At 44.3% G+C, this 14,339-nt stretch overlaps 1 pseudogene; it reads right to left on the bottom strand.

The window, feature by feature from the left end:
- Positions 1-1,650: 1,650 nt before the first annotated feature.
- LOC110294765 (ubiquitin-conjugating enzyme E2 D4-like) lies at positions 1,651-10,876 on the bottom strand (annotated as a pseudogene).
- Between the last annotated feature and the right edge of the window lie 3,463 nt (positions 10,877-14,339).

The raw sequence follows: 14,339 nt of genomic DNA, 5'->3' as shown, positions 1-14,339 counted from the left end.
AATGGGTGGGTAGGGAAGTGGGGGGCGCTATGGGGGACTTTTGGGATAGTATTGGAAATGTAATTGAGGAAATTATGTAATAAAAATATTAAAAAAAAAAAAAAAAAACAGACGACTTGTTGGGAAGGTTGAGGCGATCAGAGGGAGAGAAAATGAGTGAAGGGAGGCGGGGAATGAGGCTGATCAAACTACACTATGTGAATGTCTGAAATTATCAAAGAGTAATCATGAATAAATGTACAAAAGATGGGAAACTGTGCAGATGTTACAGGTTATATTTTGTAAGAGAAGTATGTGCAATCAATCAGTGTCACATGAACAATGCAAGACAGATTTTAACCCAAAGCACGGCTACATTACCGGACATCCGATACTGTTTAACAGTGGCAATGCAAGTTGATGTCTTTCACTCATAAAAGGCCAGTTTCCTTTTTTGCCTAGAATAAAGGATACAAGTGTGTCCATTATAACCGAACGGTTGCCAGGCACACAATAAACACCTCGATACCTAGATAAGAATTTGCCAGATGAATAAATGACCATATCTTAACTTTCTCCTCCCAGCTAATAACCTTGGTTGTTCCAAAACGCTAGTCACCAGGTGCGTCAGACAGTTTGCTCTTTCCTCCGTGCCAAACGTGGGCCTCACACGAATTATCCCGACCCAGAAGCCTAGATAATGTCTGTACATGGCACTGTTTTCCCCACTTTCTGTAGATGCTCAATTCAGAAATGACAGCCTCATGCTCTTGTAATCACCCAGCCAGCCTGCCCCTCTCAGTGTGTGTGTGGATTTCAGCAGCAGGATTCATACATAATGCAGCTCGATAGGCTTGTGAAATCCCAGGCACACGGGCAATGACGGAACTGATCAATTGCTTTCTCAATACCTGAGGTTTCTTCCCCGGTGCTCAGGAGTCTCTGAACCAAGCACTCAGAGTTTGATTGCAGTCAGCAATCGTTACTTTATCACGAATCTTCTTATATCCATGATGGTTTTCTTCTGGACAGAAAAGTCCCCAGAACTTTCTTGCTTCGTTTTTGGCCCACAGCACACTCTCTGGACCAGGACACTCATGTGGTGACCTTGTCCCCAGAGGCTTCCAATCTGAATTCATGTTCTCTCAATTACAGATTCAACTTGTGAACTTACCTTTTGATAACCAAAAATTAGAAATATTAAATTCTGTGAGCTAGACATGAAGCTGTCATCTTTTATTGATGTGCATGTGTGCATCAAAACAAATACAAAAATCTGCCCAAGAAAATGACAGTGGGGTAAATATAGCTTTCGAAATGTTCTTTTAATTTTTCCATCGTTCCTGTTGAGGAAGAGAGCAAGGCTTCCCATTCTTTTTTTTTTTTTTCTGAAGGAATTTCCTTTTTATTACCATTTAAAGTCCCACTCCTTCCTTGTGTTCCAGTTTGTGAATGGCTTATGCTTGAATTTCACGTTAAGTTTCCAGTGGGAAGACGGTAGAGGAAGCCTCATTACATACACAAGCATAACCCGAATCTCGCCTCGTCTGAGAATCCCATTCTTTCTTGGGTGTTAAGTGCTTTAAATGCCCCAGTGCTCCTTGCTTGCTGTTTGCAGCATGGAGCACTATGGAGGAAGGTGGCGGAAGATGGCTTTCAGGGGAGGCTGTCCCAACTTCCAGGAGCCTCCAGGACATAGTGGCACTCCTTAGGACATGGTTCTGTGGCAGACAAAGTATGAAGAGACCCCACTCTGCCTGGGCCCCTAGGAAAGCACTGTGCTCTGAAGGCAAAGGGCAGGCGGTCAGGGGGCAGACTGGGCCCCTCTAGAGTGTCCCAGTGAGTAGTGGCACCACTTGAGGACAAGTACGGGGGGCTGCATGGCTTGGTTCCCCAGACAGATTCTAGTGTAACCAGGAAGACTGTAGATCATAACAGTGGTTGCTGATTTAGCATCAAAGGTGTGGTACTGTCAAGGCCGCAATGGCTAAAAGTGGCACCAACGTGCTGCAGCCACAGAGGTGGGTGTCAACACGTGTGTGAACACAGGATGTTCCGTGAGTGCCTTAGCCAAGAGCTCAGAACTTCACAGGAAGATCACTCTGTGAGGCAAGCTTCTCTTGGACAGGGTCTTCCATGGAGTCTTCGAGGCACTTACATAGCATATTTCTGTGTCCACTCTCTTGCTAGTCTGTTGTACTTCTCTCTGTCAGCCTTGTAAATGTGGGGCTATTTCTGGCACGAGTGGGTCATCAGGGTTGGGGTCGCAGAGCAGAGAGCAGATAGACAGGAGAACTTTAGACACAGTCAGTGCTGGGGACCACTGTGACCTCAGGATGTCCAGGCAAATGCTGCCATTGCTGTTGATATTAGGGTGATAGATCCTGGTAGTGAAAGCAACCTATAGGGGCTTGGAAGGATAATCTGTAGGGAAGTGGATGGTCAGGAAAAAAGCACCTCCTTGGTGCTGTCATTAGTCATCACCCACAGGTCCCGCAGAACCTTGAGCAGGGGGATCCCTCTGTAAGTCAACCAGTTCCTTCTGGATCCGTTTTAGAGCCATACTCCCGCTGCTCGTGCCCCACTGGCCCTGCGGCCGTCTGGGCCACAACGCTGCACGCCGGAAGCCAAGGCTTCCCATTCTTATGCCGATTTGTGTAACTCAACTTATGAAGCTGGAATTTGTTCTTTTTCTCTTTTCTTTTACCAACATCTGTTGGAAATGTGGAGTTACCCATCTGGGTGACTCAAGAAGAGTCTGTAGTAATCCCCAGAAGTTGTTAGCAAGAACGGCTGGATGAACACATCCTACCAGATGTGGTGTCGTTTTTCCATGAAATATTTTTAGAGAACTTTGTAGGGATTGTTGCTTCTAGGCACTGAGTGGATAGTCAGGTAATAATTTCAGACAGTCATGACATCACTTTAAAATGTCCCCATTGTAATAGAAAGAAATACGCAAGAAAGTATTCCATGTCTTCTTTGGATCATTCCTTTTAGGGCCCCTGTAACAAATTTTATTTTTTTTAAATCAAATACATCAAAATTGCTAATGGCTTCTCCATGTCTTCCTTCTGAAGGCGGCGATTTCATCCCTGTTCCTTTACTCATGTCACTAAATCCACATCACAGTGAAAAGTTAACATTAGCGACTTGCTCCTGATAGTCTTTTATCTTTATAATTAAATATTTCACATCTTTATTGTTTCCTTTGATTCTGATTAAAATGCAAAGATTCGCATGGAGAGATGTTCTGCCCCTTCAGCTCTGCAAAAAGCAGCATGGAAAATTGCAGTGGGCATTGTTTTGATTTTCAAGTCTTTGGGAAATGTCTTGACAATGGAACTTTCCCACTGATAAAAACCCAGCATGCGGTGGGGAAACATTAGTATTCTTCAGAGAGCAGGCGGGCATCTGTATCAGAAATCTATGTTTGAATAGGACCAACTTTGTCTTCAATAAAAGTCGCGAGATTAGTTCGCTGTCTTCACTCATATTATAGAAATGTACAAATTTTGAATAATTTTACAATAACAATTTCTACATCAGTTGAAAAATCTGTTGAATTATTAATAGGACCCCGGGAAATGTGTGCCACATGTCTGACCCCCAGCACCATCCTGATATTGCCGTTATTGGGAAAGAATCACAAAGATAGTATTGAACGAAGTATTGGGCAACCTGCTGACAAGATGACCAGGCTGATGCTTACGCTGGAGGAAGGACACTCATATGACTAGTCACGTGGGTCATGCAGAAGCAGGGGTCCTTCAAAAATGCTCTTTGATCTCAATGTTTTCACTAAAATATCTTACTGATCATAGTCAGCGTCGTCATGGCCATGGTCGTCATCCTCTTCCTCATCTTCATTATCACCACCACCACCACCATCATCGTCATCATCATGAAATGCTAGAAAGGTGGTGAAGCACAAGTGGCCAAGCAAACAGAATCTGGGATGAGATTTCTGAGGTTAAACCACAGGGAGTAGTGACACACGCCTTTAATCCCTGCGTTCGGGAGGCAGAGGCAAGAGCGGCTCTGTAAATTCAAGGTCAGCCAGGACTACAGAGCAAGTTCCAGGACAGCCAGGGTTATACAGAGAAACCCTGTCTCGAAAAAATAGAAATAAATAAATAAATATTTTTTAAAAAAATAAATCATAGTTCTAGCCACTGACTGGACAGGAGAGGCCAGCCCAGTTACTTTCTTGTACTGTGTGGCTCAGTTTCTTTATCATGGATGGGTAAACATCCAGTCTTGAAAAGATTATTATTCGAATTAAATGAATTAATACTTGCACAATGCCTAGCACAGTAAGCACTATTAAACATTTCTAAAATGCATTTACAGCTAGAACGTGTACCTAACATCAAATGTTACGGACAATATACTATAATTTCCTTGAGAAATAATTTTTTCCAAGTTTTGTTTTGTACCTGTCTTGCTGCTTTTATTTGCTTGCTTGCTTTTGTTTTTGTTTTTGTTTTTGTTTTTATGAGACAGGGTCTTGATATGTAGTCCAGGGTAGCCTTGAACTCACTATATACTCCAAACTATCTGCAAACTTGTAGTGATCCTCCTGCCTCAGCTTCTTACATGCTAGGATTAGTACAAGTTGCAACACTTGAATAGATGTTGTTAGTCTTTTTTTGTTTGTGATGATGATAATTTGGATGTAAACAATATCAAAATTAGCCTCTATGTGCAGTCCAAGTCTGGAATTATGATTGTGCCTTAGGCTATGAAAAGCAACAATTTTCATTCAGAATGCCATGTCAGCAGAATGACATGGTTTGTAAGCTTAAGCGCATGCTAGTCACAGTAGCCCCAAGGAAGATTTGCTCAGAGACTTGGGAAAGTTGAACTTCAATAAATACAAAGAAGACAAGATGGGGTAACATCTGTTTAATAAGGATAGCTCCCTTGTCTTTGTGCGGGAGGTGCCCCTGGTGACCTCCGCATTGTGTCCAGAATTAACCATAGGATAAGTCAGCTTTTGAGAGAAGGACCCAGTGCTGTCTGTCTGTCTGTCTGTCCCACAGAAATCACTCTTCAGCTCCAGCATTGCACCACACTGCAGCCATGCCTGTTGTAGCTTCCACAAAGCGCCAAGAAGGGCTCTTGTTTTCTCCAGCATCTATGAAGGCAGGAAGCAATCTGCAGCCCGCAGCCATACACAGCTGAGTACCTGATGTTTTACGTTTGTTTGTTTCTTTGGGGGTGTTTGGGTTTTTTTTAGTTGCCCACAAATTCAGATTGTCTTTTTTTTTAATGTTTAGAAAAATAACATAGTAATAACATGTGCAACAGCTGAAAATTTCTGATATTCGCACTCTATCCACATACGGCTTGACTGGAACTCGGTCGGGTGTAGGAGAGAATTCTAGGACAATATAACCCTATCCTGATGTGCAAGTTCTCCATGTCTCCCCGCACCTAAAGCACAGATGACAGATGTCACTCTTGTCACTCCAGCACCATACTTAGCAGAGATGAATGGCCTTGGCAGACGAGATCCTTAATAGCCAACTTTGACATCGCCAATGAAAGATGAAGCTGGGCACAACTGACCAATCCCTGAGAACCCTTGAAGACAATCAGAGCCTCTCTGTGCTCCCTGCTTAGATGAGAACTCCTGCTGCAGACCTGGAAGCAAGCTGCCACAAGGCATGCCGTAACAGAAATGGACAGCAAGCCCCTTAAGCTGGGAAGTGGATCGGTGGTCCTGGATGAATGGCAGCCCTCCATGATATCATGGGCATCTCAGCCTATGGGACTCTGGCTAGGGGACCTTGCTGAGCTGACTCTTGACCAGAGGAAACTCTAAAATGATAAATGTATGCTGTTTTAAGCAACTACATTTACAGTGATTCACACTACATTGTAAAAAAAAAAAAAAAAAAAAAAAAAAAGTAACACAACAAGATTCATTTAAGAGTAGCCTTGGGCCTGGAGAGATGGCTTAGGGGTTAAGAGCACTGACTGCTCTTCAGAAGGTCCTGAGTTCAAATCCAAGCAACTACATGGTGGCTCACAACCATCCATAATGAGATCTGATGCCCTCTTCTGGGGTGTCTGAAGACAGCTACAGTGTGCTTACATTTAATAAATAAATAAATCTTAAAAAAAAAAAAGTCTCCCTCCATTATTACAGGGCTGGAGAAATGGCTCAGAGGTTAAGAGCACTGACTGTACTTCCAGAGGTCCTGAGTTCAATTCCCAGAAACCACTTGGTGGCTCACAACCATCTTTAATGTGATCAGATGCCCTCTTCTACTGTCTCTGAAGAGAGCCACAATGTACTCACATACATTAAATAAATAAATAAATAAATAAATAAATAAATAAATAAATAAATAAATCTTTAAAAACAAACAACCTAAAAGGAGTAGCCTCACTGTGCCGGACTGAAGAGCCCATAACTCTTCACAGAAATAGCTCATGGATATCTGTTATATAATTATGACCAAACACTGCACACATACCCAAACACGGTATCAGACTGTATAATGAGGATCACTCTCTATAGTGACAGAGTCTGAGAAATCAAAGATTTTTCACCATAAGCAAAGTTTGTTTTACCAATCTGGGGACCAAAACTAATGTGTGATACTCCCAGAGGCCGAGCTACACCTTTTGATAGCCACTTGAAAAGGCTCTTCCTTCACCAGCTCCTGGACCCACTTTGAAATGCATCAGAATTTTATAATTAATTCTGAACTTCAAACAACTTTTAACCACCAACAGCTACCTCCGAGATACTACAAGAGACGCTCGCCACAACTATCACCATGCACTGCAATCAACAGTGCCTTGCAGCTACAACCACACAAGCTCTCCTGGCCTTTTGATGAGTCTGTGAGGAGGGCAGAGTGAGCACACACTCCTCTGCAGACACTGACAGGCACAATCCCAGCCGCACCCACTCTTCCAAGTTACCATGACATCCTTTGCCCTATGTCATGGTTACACACCCAGTGGCTGCGTCTCATTAGCACACATGGACGGTGTGCTTTCTGCCAGCTGGGATGCAACAGGGAAGATGACAAATCTGACCACTGCCAAACACTTCCACGTTATAGGTGTACTGGCTAGTTTTATGTCAATTTGACACAAGCTAGAGTCATCAGAGGAGGAAGCCTCAATTGAGAAGAGGCCTGCATAAGATCAGGCTGTAAGCACACCTATAAGGCATTTTTTAAATTAGTAACTACTCAGGGAGGGCCCAGCCCATTGTGGGTGGTATCATCCCTTGGCTGATAGTCCTGGCTTCTATAAGAAAGCAGACTAAGTAAGCAATGAGGAGCAAGCCAGTAAGCAGCATCTCTCCATGGCCTCTGCATCAGCCACAGCTTCCAGGTTCCTGCCCTGCTTGTGTTCCCGTCCATCCTGACTTCCTTTGATGGTGAAATGTGATGCCCTTTCCTCTCCAAGAGGAAACGGTGTTTCATCACATCAATAGACCTGGCTGCAAAGTCGAGCTTCTTCTACTTGGGTATCTCCTAAAACTGGAAATGGACTTATCTGTGTGATGGGTGTGCATGAGGCTCACAGACCCATCTCTTTTGTCTCCTGGGCACACGGTGGACTGTACTCCCATCCCCCTTGAAGCTAGACAAACTCACATGATAAGACCTGTGCAGTGTTCATAGTCATGAACAGGAGAAATACATGTAGCTTTCCAGCCAGGGCAATGGATGCCAGGAACTGCACTTTCCCTGCCAATCTGGAGGTCCAGTTGAGATGACATAGCCTCAAGGTTCCTTTCATTACTTGGACTATTGCTCCCAAGTATGTGGCGCACAATGGAGAAGCACAAGACAGAACTGGACTTCTGCTGAGTAAAGTCCAGGAGGTTTTGTGGTTGACATTATAGTGGAATAATTTAACTCATCCAGAACAGAATTCATCGTGTGTGTTTGTGGAGGTGTGTGAGAGAGAGAGAGAGAGAGAGAGAGAGAGAGAGAGAGAGAGAGAGAGACAGACAGACAGACAGACAGACAGACACAGACACAGACACAGAGACACAGACAGACAGACAGACAGACAGACAGACAGACAGACAGACAGAGAGTCTCATTTACTCATCGGTCTAGGGCTGTATAGCACAGGTTGGCCTTGTACTCTTGGGTAAACGTGTAGTTTACGTGGTGCTGGGTTTGGGTCCAAGGTCCTATGCCTGCCAGATGACACTTTACCAACTGGGCTGCATCGTCAGTGCCCTGCCATTTCTGTGTACGACTGAGGATCAAACCAGGTACCATGCACTTGGTATGTAATCTCTATGTGCCTCCGCTCTATTTTTGCTTTAAAATTAGTTTTTTTATCTTTAATTTGGGGGAGAAGGGGTGCATGGCACAGTGTCTGTGGCGGTCAGAGGACAACTGGTGGAAGTCAGTGGGGATGGGACTAAGGCCGCCAGGCTTAGAGGCAAGTGCTTTTATCCACTGAGCAACCAGGTCAGCCCTCAGTTTTCACTCTTGAGACAGGATGTCACTAAGTTTCCCAGGCAGCTTTGTAGCATGGGCTACAAAGTGACTCTCCTGCCTCAGCCTCCCAAGTAGGTTGGCCACCTCTCTGCCTAGCTTGGTTTCCAGGCCTCTCCTCTTCTACCTCTGTTCTCTCTACTCTGTCGATGAGGCCGATAGCTTCCTGTCAGCACTGAGGGTACAGTCTCATCTCCGTTTCACATTTTCTTAGGCAGAAGCACTCCTCAGTTCTACACCACTGGAGGGAGCGATCCTGCAGGGCTACTCTCAGGTTCTTTCCAACATTACCACCTGTCTCTTTAAGAGGGAAGGACGTGTGGGATTGTCAAGATTACATTATTAGAGAGATTCGGGGAACTACTTTCACAGCCACTTATCTTACCTGTCCTGACATTGTACTGTAACACTCACCTAGTTCTTTGTGGCTGAGCTCAAGGGACATAGAGCTGTGAGGGGAAGAAACAGGAGCTCCACGGCCCCCTTCCATCCATCTACACAGACAGAGAGCACAGCCACTCTGTTTAACAGGATGTTCTCAACACAAAGCAGATAAACGACAAGTGTGTGCTGACTCATTGGCTAACTTCATCTCATTACTGATAGATGAGGATTTCCACTGTGAAGGGGGCGGGGGAAAGTATAAAACCCTTTAAAGCAAGCTAGAAATTCTGGGCCACGCACCTCTGCCATTAACTCTTGCTCATGCTGAATCCATACTTAATTTTCTCAGGAGCATATAAAGTCAAATACAGCTCACGAGAGTCTGCCCTCCTTCCCATCTCTTTTGATGTGTTTAGGGGCTGAGGCCACGGTCTGTTTGTGCTTTTGTCTTGTGACTCTAAATGTTCATATTTCCATGTTTGTGAAGTTTCCAGAATCCTATTACATGGTACATTATTCTATTCCAGGAGATCTCTCTGTTCTTAGCCTTTAAGAATTCAGATTCACCTAAGCATCGTCTCGGTGGCATTTGGCATTTTCCTCTTCATCTTCAAATTCCCTTGATTCTGTTTCAGTAAGGTTTTGTAGTACATGACAGTGACATATTTACTCATTTCAGTTAGTTAACCCAAATTATTTCATGAATGCATGTAAGAGGCAGGCACTGAGGCTTCGTGCAGGGAATAAAACAGTAAACAACAACACCAAACATAGGTCCTCCCTAAAGGAACTTATAGTCTATTGGGGACAGGACATGGGCTGATTCCTTGATCCCTCTGATAGACACTGTGATGGTTTATATATCCTTGGACCAGGGAGTGGCACCATCTGAAGGTGTGGCCTTGTTGGAATAGGTGTGACATGGTTGGAATGGGTGTGTCACTGTGGGTGTGGGTATAAGATCCTCACCCTAGTTGCCTGGAAGTCAGTCTTCCACTAGCAGCCTTTGGATGAAGACATAGAACTCTCGGCTCCTCCTGCGCCATGCCTGCCTGGATACTGCCATGCTCCCACCTTGATGATAATGGACTGAACCTCTGAACCTCTAAGCCAGCCCCAATTAAATGTTGTTTTTTATAAGACTTACCTTGGTCATGGTGTCTGTTCACAGCAGTAAAACTCTAACTAAGACAGACACCATATTCCAAACGTAGATAATGCTGTATGCCCATGTGTTAGCAGTCACATGACAGAGACTGAAAAATGCTTCGAATGTCTGTCCAGATAAGTACACAGAGGGAGGATGCACGAATTGGGTACTTCCAAGGATGTAAGACAAGGACTGAAACAGAGGCAGGACAGTGGTACGAGTGAGTCTCAGGAGTACCTGCACAGCATCTGGTCAAGTACGTGTTTCTATAGGATCTCTCAGAATTCAGTATGGACAAAGGATGAGAGAGATCAAGGCTAAGGAGACTAAGTCATCTCTCAAAGACAAGACAAGCATGAGATAGGATAACGTGTGGCAGTAGCAGAGGACAGAAGGGATTGCTTTGAGGACTATTTGAGAAGCAAAATAATGAAGAACCGTGCCTCTGCATCAGTAGGCTCCAGTCACCGAGGCTCTGAAGCATGTGACACAAGAACATGTGACAGAATGAGACCTATTCAAGTGGAATACACATGAGACCTAGGTTAGGATAAGATAAATAAGCAAAAGACCCAACAGTATCTCCCTTCCAACTTTTGATTCATTATGCATTGACATAGTGTTATGTTGCTTATGCCTGGTTAAGTAAAATATAATTGTGTTTCTTTTCCTTTTAGAAATGTGACTACCAAAATATCTTGAAAATTACCTCACAGGAGCTGGGGATGTAGCTGAGTGGTAAGGCACCAGTCTAGCATGTCCGAGGCCCTGAGTTCCATGCTAGGGACACACAGACTGAATCACACAGACACATACAAATAAAGTTACATCATGGGTCCCATGCTTTGTGATTTGACAGTGCAGGTGCAAACATTCCAGCTTCCTTACCTCGGCCAACAGCCTTAACCCAGTCAGACATAACCCATTAACTAGTTAGAGGTGAACTAGATCTGAAGCCATACAATCTGATTCTAGAACCCATGCCCTTAATCTCTGCTCTTGCTCTGCCTCTTGGAAAGGTTTGGTGCCAGACACCTAAAGATGTTCAGTTCTGCCACAAAAAAAAAAAAAAAAGAGCTCTCTCAGTGTGGTACACTGTACTTGTTAGGATCCCCTACAGACAATTCTGAACAAAACCACATGCATTAATGAACAGTTGACATAGTCAATGACAGAGGCTGGCAAATCCCAGGCTTTGCTGTCCACAAGCTGGCGTCCCAAACAAGATCATGATGTGGTGCACGCTGAGTCTGAAAGACTTGAGTCAAGGAAACCAGATGGTTGAAGTCCTAGTTCAAGGGCAAGCGAAGAGCCAAGTACCAGCTCAAGCAAGTAAGTTTAGGTACAGGTGAGTGGAAAATAAAATTACAATGTATAGCTGAGGTCTACAGAAAAATATGCACCGAGGGGCAGAGCCTTCCTCTCTGATTTTTGCTCTGTCTGGGTCCTCAGTGAACTGGTTGATACACACCCACCTTGGAGAGAACAGTGTGTTCCATTTAGTCCACCAATTGAGATGCTAATCTTTTCAGAACAGCCATAAAACAGGCATCTCATGTTCCAGCCAAGTAGACACACACACACACACACACACACAAATTAACCATCACACCCAGAGAGAATGTTAATTCTAAAGATGTGCTCAGTTGCATCGTTAGGTGCTTGCTGCTGGAGAACCCCTTGGGAACTGGTGGCATTTCTCTGTGTCTCGTTTTCTCACAGATAAACTGCTCATAATAAAAGAATTTCCCAATATTGTTGTAAGCGTTAAGTGGCCATCCATATGCAATACTTAGGACAGGGCTTGACACATAAAATATTTTTTGTTAATGGGGGGACACATCCATAGGAATTGTACTAAAGATCACCAGTTTGCCTCAAAGAGAAATAAAATCTCAGAAGGATCAAATTTGATGGAATTTCTCACTGCACACTGGCCTTATAGCCACCCTTGCAGGGGTCCAACATCTAATGCATACCGTGTCACGCTGTGTCCCCGAGTGCATTTTCATTTGAGTCTTTGTCTTATGTCTATTACTTTGGTTCTTATGCTCATTGTCAAGACAAGGGTGATTTTGCTCTGGGAATGAAATCAGAACCCACACCCGAAATCAATGTGAAAAATTTGCACTGAACATACTCTTTGATGGTTAGACCTTATTGTCAAGTTTACCCAGTCGAAAATCACCATGGAGCAATGTCTCAGGGTTGTCCTGTTGTCCTGTAGGAATATCTGTAAGGGATTATCTTAGTTTTATCTTGATGGGGGAAAAAAATCTGTCCACTACGGGCAGCACCATGCTCTAGGTTTAGTATCTTAGACGGAATAAGAATGAAGAAAGCAAGGCAAGCACAGGTATGCATGCATTCCTTCTCCGACTGCCGATGTGACTAGCCTCAAATTCCTGCCATTCTAAATACTCCACAATGATGAACTATAACCTGGAATTATGAGCCAAAGAAACCCTTTTTCCCCTGAATCGCTTTTGTTGGGATATTTTATCACAGCAACGGGGCCAAGAGGGCCAAGGTGCTTTCCTGGAGTGATGGTTATAGCCCAATTAGAATCAAAGTCACCCAATTAGAATCAAATGTGACATTCTGTCTGTGCTGCCACTGAAGGTCAGTTATCGTGTCCCAGAGCTTTGTAGGAAGTGCCACGGAGTGTCTTTTGACTGGCCCTATCATATCTCGCCTCCCTTTACCTCACCCCAGCCAATACAAAGAGGACATTGAGAAAGAGAAGGTGTCATCAGGGCATGAAGCTTAGTGCTGAAGCTCCGGGCATCTAAAGGAAGGGAGAGTAGAGTCTCATTCCTTGGTCAGGTGACTGCATAGCAAGGAGACTTGGGCTTCTGTTCCCCCAGTGTGTGACCACGGGGAGGAACATTTCAGCCATGTTTCTGTCGGTACAATAGAAGACTTGGTCATGTATGAAGAGTAGAGAGTTATTTAGCTTACAGTTCTGGAAGTTAAAAGGTCTAAGAGCATAGGGCCAGAATCTAGAAAGGGCTTCTGAGTAATTCCAGACTGGATGTAGAATGACAAGGGAAGACGGAACTTGCTTTTGGTTTTTACCCTTTCCTTTTCTTTTATTTTCTTTTCTTTTTCCTCTTTCTCTTTCTCTTCCTCCCTTTTCTCCCCTTTCTTCTCCTCTTCCTTATGGTACTAGAAGTTGAAGCCAGGACCTTACATATACCAGGCATTTACTCACTCTGAGAACAAATTGCTGGGCCAGTAATGAACCCCTTCCCACACTAACACCATTCCTGTGTTTATAAAGGCAGAGTTGTCAGGACCAACACCTAGACTCTGGCTCTCATCCCTGTTGCAGAGAATGTCTCGAGCAGGTGAACTGGAGAGGCGGGTACATTCTGATCATAGCAAAGGACATTTCAGAACAGGAAAGGTGAATGTGAGTGGGCCGGGACCTCCTTGTCTTGAGTTTTACGAAGAGGAAAGTACAGACGATAGACTTTGAACAGCCATGCAGTCAGCTCTGAATGGTACCAAGGACTGGGAAATGTCACAGCGCGGGAAACAGAATGTCTGCAACAGTTACATGGGGATGTCAGCATCCGCAAATCAGGTATACTTTTATCTCAAAGGAACAGGCTCATCCCTAGCCACTGGTCAACTGGAAATGTTGCCATGGGTCACCCATTTCACTTCTGCATGGGCCTAGGACAAAAAGATCACCACCATCAATCAGTAGGGATGTGCAACTTTGCCAGGGATCCAGGGTGTGTTTACTCATTTCCTGCCTTCCTCAGGACCACCCAGTGTTATGCCTTAAAAGTCCAAGGACTTAACGAGCAAACCAACTCGACACCTCGGTATACACTATCAAACAAACCTAGGGGCGGCCATATTCTTATCCCATGTACACTAATAAACCCACATGCACACATTTAACACAGAGCCACTACTCTCCCAGTCACTAGACCCATAGTTCCTGAAGCCACAGTCCTCTCAGACACTGGAACAACACTGTTTTTTTTTAATAGGTCTTGGCTCTGAAGGGCAGGATAAAAGCACTAATGTGTTTGGTGTTTAGTCAGGCCTCCCTTTGCTTCATAGTGGCCCTGTTAGCCTCTGTCTTCACGTGACAGGAGTGACAAATAAGCATTTTACTCACACACACACACACACACACACACACACACTAATCCCACTCATGAGCTCTACATCTTCATGACCTTCTCCCCTTCTAAAGGCCCTGCCTCCTAACACTATTGTCTCCAAAACCTGAGTTGGGAGAAGACAGAGACTTTAAGACCCTGACACTGACCTCCACAAGAGGGGAGGGCGCAACAACCAAGTCACATGAAAAGCTG

This window comes from Mus caroli, unplaced genomic scaffold (genome assembly GCF_978045245.1).
Source record: "Mus caroli unplaced genomic scaffold, Mus_caroli_1 scaffold_4, whole genome shotgun sequence".
NCBI lineage: Eukaryota > Metazoa > Chordata > Mammalia > Rodentia > Muridae > Mus > Mus caroli.
This window is presented reverse-complemented; position numbering and strand designations above follow the sequence as displayed.